At 46.0% G+C, this 7,572-nt stretch overlaps 1 long non-coding RNA gene across 1 annotated transcript; it reads right to left on the bottom strand.

Annotated features, from left to right (window-relative positions):
* Nucleotides 1–5,892: 5,892 nt before the first annotated feature.
* LOC138467174 (uncharacterized) lies at nucleotides 5,893–7,113 on the bottom strand. Its single transcript, XR_011268094.1, has 4 exons — nucleotides 7,040–7,113; nucleotides 6,823–6,849; nucleotides 6,693–6,743; nucleotides 5,893–6,362 (listed from the first exon to the last, which is right to left on the bottom strand). It is a non-coding gene; the product is annotated as an uncharacterized lncRNA (long non-coding RNA).
* Nucleotides 7,114–7,572: the final 459 nt, after the last annotated feature.

Here is a 7,572-nt window from a genome sequence, read left to right as displayed (position 1 = left end):
GGCACGACGAGGCAAGGGAGGGGCACAAAGGAGGACAAAACAACAATCTTACTAGGCCCAGTGACATTGAGAACGTGCAAGTGCAGGGGAGAGGGAAGGGGGAAAGTGCAAGGGGCAGGAGAGGGGTGGAAAGTGCTGAACACGTGATCAAAGCAACACCATGTGGCAAGTGCAAGAATTAAGCACAGACAATGGGTGTCTAATAAGTGCAGGAAGGGGACTGTAGGGTTGCAGATACAGACCCAAGTGCAAGGGTTGCCAGGAGGCAGTGTGGGTATTCAGCTGGGTGGCCCGGGATCTGGGCCCGAATTCATAGGGTAGCCAGGTGCCCAGTAAAGAAACAAACAGACAGAGATCAGCAGGGGAGAGGAAGTGAGAAGGCAGAAGCATAGAGGAAGGTCTTGAGGTGCTTCCGGAACAGAAGATGGTTCTCCTCAAGTTTCAGAGGCAGGGAGGCTCTTTCAGAGGTAGGCCCAACCCAAAGAAAGAGATCTACCACTGACTTGTTGCTTGGAGAAGTGACTTGCCCTGAGGGGGTGGGAGATGGAGGAGCGAAGAGCTAGAGTAGGAATGTATTTCCGAAGGGAGAGTTGAAGATATTGCTGATAATGCAGAGGGTCTTGAAATTAATCCTTGCAGCACTGGGAGCTAACAAAGAGATTTCAGGCTCGAGAGATACGATCCATGGGCTTGAGGCCAAGGACAAGTTTCACAGTCCTGTTCTGGACGAGTGGCAGAGGGCGGAGAGTAGAAGCAGGCAGATTTAGAAAGAGGCTGTTGCAGTGGTCCAGCCTAGAGAGAACCAGCGCTCTAGAGACAGTGAGCTTCTGGGGGAAGGAGGGGAAATGAAGAATACCTCTGAGGAGGTGCAGCTGGTAGTGTGACTTTTTAGAGACGTCAGAGATGTGTGGAGAAAAGGAAAGCATGGAGTCGAAGATGACCCTGAGGTTCTTAGCCGCATAGTAGGGAGCAAGAAGAGGGTGACAAGTGAGGAGGGTGCAGGTGTGCCGATGAGGAGGATCTCTGTCTTACTGGCATTAAGGCAGAGGTCATTGGTGGCACACGACTCCTGGATTGCAGACAGACAGTCAAAGATGAGAGAGGGAGAAGAGGTGGCAGAGGGGAGCCTGGAAATGAGCTGTCATACGCATACGCATAGCATTGAAAGTTGGATTAGAGAGCAGCAATGCGGTGGGCGAGGGAGAGTTTAGACCCCTGGGAACGACCATAAGTGGAGAGTGAAATAGAGGAAAGTGAGGGTCAATCTGAGAGGAAAGAGATTACCCAGGCCAGGGCCTGATCAGTGATTCCCAGGTTATCACGGAGGCATTTGAGCAGGATGGCATGGTTGACTGTGTCAAAGGCAGAAGAGAGATCGAGTAGGATGATGACAGAGGGGAAATCAGAATCAAGGTTGGAGAGCAGGACTTCACGGATGTTCAGGAGAGCAGTTTCCATGCATCTGGCTACTCTGAAGCCAGACTGATGGTCATGGAGACAACCAACAACCAACAGAATCGGTGAGGAGGTTAAGCTGGGAGATGGTCAGCTTTTCCAGGAGTTTTCCCAGGAAAGGAGTGATAGAGATCAGGTGATAGTTAGCCGCACAGGAGGGGTCAGCTGTGGGTTTCTTGAGAAGAGGGTGCACAAGAGCGGGCTTCAGGGGGGAGGGGAAGGCTCCAGTGGTGAAGGAGTGGTTGCAGAAGTCATCCAGGGCAGGAGCAATGGTGTCAAAATGGTCCTTGATGTTTTTGGGCGAACAAGGAAGAACCTGTTTTGATGAGACTTTCATAGATCTGACTTGTCGAGAAATCTCATCAGGGGAGAACAGAGGAAAGGAAGAGAAAGAGGGAGGAGAGGCGGCTGCAGGGGGGCCAGAGGTCGTGGAGAGAGAAAGGGTGAAGAGGGGGGAGGACAAGAGGGTGGACAGGGTCTCCTGGGTTTTAGAGATGAAATGAGAAGCCAGGGACGTGCAGAGGGCCTCGGAGGGGACAGGCGAAGTAGAGACTGCAGCAGGATTGACCAACAGTTGCAGATTTGAAAGAGTTCAGCTGAGTTGTTAAATGCCACAGAGACGCAGGCTTGGATATGGGCTCTCTTCTTAGTGCGGACATAGCCGGTTTTCCCTTTGGAGCAGGCGGCAGGCCAGTTTGTCAGAGGATGCACAAGATGCCCACCATTTCCTCTCAGCCACCCTGCACTTAAGTTTAATGTATTCATCGCAAGAATTTCAGGCAGTTTCTGGCTACAAAATTCATTACGATAAGTCAGTGACCATAAGTATTTTGAACAATAGTTCTTTGATCCAACATATCCAATATTCCTTTCCGTTACGCAGGGCTACTTCTGCAATTCAATATCTGCGAGTGAGGATCACTTTTTTTAAATTTATTTATAAATCTTCAAAGCGCTTGTTAAGATGGATTTCTGAACTCTGACCTGGAGGGACAGAGGTTCAGGAGGCCAGCCTAGTTTCTTGGAACAGGGTAACCTCTGGACAAGCCAGACCAATCAGGGTAGCTATGGCAGGCGGTGAAGACTAAGTCTCAGGAGGGGGAGGGTGACTGAAAGACCTCAGTGAGCACACAGAGCAAGGACACTTACAAATTACTCCAGACAGGTGTTATATCAAAAATATATACACATTTATTACAAGACTTTTGTAACATAGACCATAGCAAAAGAATCACAGTATCACTAGATAAACCAACACATCACAATCAATACAATATATATACAAGACCATTAGGGTCTAAGGGGGGAAATGCACAAAATATGTCGACAAGCTAGATGGGAAGGAAACAGGCAGTGCAGTTTGTCTTTAGGCCCAGTTCAACATCGACACTACACCTAACTAAGAGGCAGTCCAAGCCCTACGAAGAGAGGAGCCTTGTGCTCAATAGTACATGCATGCGCTTGTGCCAATGGCCGGAATAGGGTCTCTAGCAGCTCAGGAAGGTGGATGAGGCGATGCAGAACAAGTTCCCACTATTAAAGGAGGACGTCCACTTGAAGGCAGAGGCAGTTTGAGAGTGTGGGATGGAGTCGCTATTTCGCAATAGCTGTGGAAAGGAGAGGGGCCCTCAGGGGCCACTCGTGCGGTAAAATGGGCCCTTGTGCTAGGGGCCACCGGTTAGGGTATTGAGTATTCACCGGTCCCCGACGCGCCAAAACGGAGAGGACCCAATGGGAGATCTGCTCACAAACACACACTCCATACGTGGACCAATCACGGACCATGGTGGTCCCAGTCACTCATGGCACTCCAGACTCTCTGGCACCCATGATGTGCATTGGAACCAGACGTTCCAGCCCACATTCTGGAGGCACACACACAAGGCATGCAGAAGCTCGCAAAGGCATTGGGATTCGCGGGAAAGGGCATGACCAAATAAGGACTGACCCGGGTCGACGCGACCTGGGGAAGGTGAAGGGGCAAGATGGCCAAAGGACAGGACAAAGAATCTCGTGGCATGGCCATTTTGGAGCCAAGCCACCTATTCGTGCCAAACGCAGTTAACATGGCAGGAACAGGTTAAAAATAATGTGAAAAGATAGCTGCCACCAGTCCTGTCCATGACACATCTGCACAGTTCTGTCATAAAAAGTCCAGCGAGAGTATCTAGGGCCTTTGGAAATGACTATAGACCCAAGTGTGCTGTATGGTAATGTACATTGCACACTTGTTGCATGTTGCACAAAAACTGCAACATGAGGAAAGGACTGAGGGAAACAAAGTCTCCCAGTACTGACTGTCTTAAGGGCACGTCAGCTTCCCCATAAAAAGTGAGTGAAAGCCCAGAGGAGTGCAGCTGAAGGCTGTGCTTCTCTGGCAAAGTTAGTCAATGGTGTCTAAACATCAGCAAAAAGTTTGTGGGTTGACACATGGAGGGAAAATTACATACAACTATGAAATATTTCCTAAGAGTGCTACACGTCCATGGGCCTCAGAGCGCCAACAAACCAAGAGGACATGTTGGGAAGAAGGAACAAGACGCGCAAAGTGAGAGACAGTAGAATTAAATCGGCAGATTACACCGTCCGCTTTACCATCAAAATTTGCTTGGCTTATCTGCCTCTTTAATGCAAGGGGTTATAAGCTGGCGAAAGCATGAGATTTCTGGATAGTGAGAATAAACGCGGTCAAATTCACTCTCCAACCCAATCGGTCCAATATTTTTCAAGCCCTTCTCATTAAATTCCCTCAGAGAAAAATATTGAGATTGCAGCAATAAATACTCAAATTTATCCAGACAAATAAAACTGCCATAATTGCCAAAATGATATTAAGCGCACCAGGGACTAAAGGCGGAACAGCCCTTCCTAACCTTACCCAATACTTGGAGGCTGCACAATTGAGTGCGGCTCTGGATCGGCTTCCTCCTCCTTATTCAACATTGTGGGTGGACGGGAGATATGGTGTGCAGTTCCTCCTCTGCGTAATATATATTGGTGGCTCCGTTCCAAGGCCAAACCAGATTCATCAGACGCTTGAGAAACTACTAACACCATTCGCTGCGAGTGTAATTTGCAGCATGCTAGGATTGTCACATTGGCATTGCCCATTCTTGATTCCAGGGAATACATATTGAGGTTGTGCCTGAGTACCTGCCTGTCGGTCTGATCTCATGCTTTATGGATTAGCTAATGATTGACAGGCTTCACTTTCAAAATATTGAAAAACAAACAGAAATGCTGAAGTTTTATTGGCAGCTTGTGATCACTAGGGAATGGAATGTCTTGCTAGGGTGCCCTCAGCCCATAGGTTTGAGAATGTGGGCTGCCACAAACAGTGCACGTGGCGCAGCTCTGCAATATTCCTCTTCTACCAAAAACTAGCCAATGGCTAACATTGCCACAGGTTTCATCGCAGTGCTGGGATTTATGCTGGGTTGGAAGTCTTGCAGGCTGTCTGCCATGATGGCTTCAATGGTATCTATGGCTAAGCCATAGCTGGCTGAACCCTCCTGTGCTGACATGCTGGTGGGTGTGATCCAGTGTGATATACTCTGCACACAAGGTGTGGTCCTCTCGGACACTGCACCTCCTTCTACATGGCATGCACAGTAAGGTTTGGGGGGTTTATTAAGGCCCGTGAGGTAAGTCGATGCTTACCTCCATGTAGCCTTGCGTGTGGTTGCTGCACCCTCTGTTCATTTTATGGTGGCTCGTCAGCTGTGTGGCAAATATAGCCCCTGAATGTCAGAAATAAAGAAGCCATGCCTGCCCAGGATTTATGAGTGAAACTGACTGGTGCTATCCATTGGAAAATGCAAGCCAGTCCAAAACACTTCTTTTTCTGTCTTGAGGCCAAGTGACATGGAAAGAAATGGCGCTAGTTAAATTCTACTAAAATGGGCGAGTGCAGAAGAGGAGAAAGACACTTACTTTTCACAAATTAACTGACCTTTAAATAGAAAGGCTGACTGGGAGTATTGAATGGCACATCGGTTTCCGATGGTAAACAGTGGCCTATGCGTGGACAATACCGAAGTCATACTAGTGTCGTTTCAACTGTTATATTAAAGAAATACATTACACATGGACAGATTTAAAAACTGCAGCAGTGCACATGGGATGAAAAGAAATAGTTGTGCATTGGGAATCTAAAGAGGAGGAATAATGCTGTTTCAATTCAGAAATAAAGTCAAATGGCAGACTGCTTTTATCCAGTAATAAGAGACTTGATTTCAGCACATCAAAACAGGGACGTCATTACACCAAAATGCCGTAGCAGAAGTAACATCACATGACCCTTGACATCTGATGACATCATAGGAAGTGATGTAATTTGACCCCACCCCAAAGTGATATCACAGGAAGTGATGGAACATTACATTTCACCCCTTGACAAAACAGAAAGTGGCATCATATAGCATTGATCCTAAGTACACTACGGATAAAAAGGGTTTTGACAGTGGTGGGCAATTGTGGTTTGGCGCCCTGAGAGGAAATTAGTTTTGTTCAAGGCTGCAGCCAGTAGCAATTTGTGGGCACCCTGTTGAAGGTGTCTACGTAAAGGGATGTGATGAAAGTTGGTTTGCTACCATTAACTGTGCACACAAACCCAATTTTACAAAACTCAATTGAGTATTATTTAATGCAGATCAAAACAGCTGACACATGTTTCGAGCAACATAGCTCTTCTTCCAAGGCTGCAATGTACTTTTTGCCACAATTAAGTTATGACAACCAATATGTGAAAGTCGTCCGGACCGAAAACCAAAAGGATGCATTGGGGTGGTATTAGTAAAACAAGATAAATACCCGACACAGTAAATAAAGTGGACAATATAAGTTGTGCAAGTTCAATCACGTTAAAAATCACAAAGATATAAGTTTCAATTTCATAAAAGGATATTCTGATGCAAAATAGACGAAGTTGTTCAGAAGTTGTTGGCAATTGCCGTTCCAGAAAAATGAAAAAAACATACATGGAGAAAGAAAATGGGAAAGGACAATTTACAATGATAGGAACTGTCGCACAATCACAACAATGGTCACGCATTTGTCAACTATTTGTAAGGCAAAATATAAAAACCATAATCTGCTTTATCTTTGAGATACTTGTGCATATATGAAGCTAAGGAAGGAGTAAATTAAAAGAAAAATAATTTGAAAGCCGTGTAAATAATATATAAATACCTAGTTGTATGCAACTCGGTAAAAAAGAGCAATTATTTGAGCCTTACCCATATAATTTGTGCGAATGACAGACATATAGGGTTCAATTGCCGGCTCCACTGAAAGCATAAAATATGTGTGTTACCTACGAAAGGTATGCATAATACTTTAAACGGAATTAAAATTATAAGTACATACCTATATAGACGCATGTGCGTGAGGATGCTATCCATATTCAAGTGCAGTTGTAACCAACATCATCAGTACGGTGCACGGCATAAGAGTAAGGAGGAGACAGAAAGAAACATCGTAATTAGTGGACTAAATTAAAGCTCGCAATTGCGAGATGATCACGTGCGCATGACCCCAGGACTAGTCAAGTCCACAGGGGTCTGCGCGAAAGACCCAAACTTACCGGCGTCTCCGCTCGTACCAGTAAGAACAGGAGACTTGCGCATGTTAGCTGGGCTCCTGTTCAATCAGTTTGCATGCGCCGTATGCTTGCCTTCAAAGGCAAATGCGTACGGCACAATGGGGCGGCCATGTTGGGTGTATCCCCGACATCCGCCTACTGTTGAGCTATGTGAATTAAAGTCCCTGATCGTAAATTGTGTGAATTATTTATTGAGATTGTGACGCGGGAAAATCAAACAAACGCGAAGTTAATTAGAACTAGATTGAATGCGATGACAGGGAAACATTAACTGTTGGATGACCATGCTCGAGTAATACGGGCTGAGTTAGCATGTGTATAATTAGCGGTGCTGTTTTAACAATACTGTTGACTGCTGTAGTTGACTATCATGCAGAATGAACATTATAAAACCGATGATAAGAACATTTAGTGGCAATAATGAAAGATAATTGAGTGTCAGAGTGTAAACTCATTGTCCCCCCTTATTCTAAAATGACACGTCCATGCAGGTAAGTTCAATGCCAGTATTGTAT

The sequence above is a fragment of the Ambystoma mexicanum genome, chromosome 4q (genome assembly GCF_040938575.1).
Source record: "Ambystoma mexicanum isolate Mex_15411 chromosome 4q, UKY_AmexF1_1, whole genome shotgun sequence".
In the NCBI taxonomy this organism is placed as follows: domain Eukaryota; kingdom Metazoa; phylum Chordata; class Amphibia; order Caudata; family Ambystomatidae; genus Ambystoma; species Ambystoma mexicanum.
This window is presented reverse-complemented; position numbering and strand designations above follow the sequence as displayed.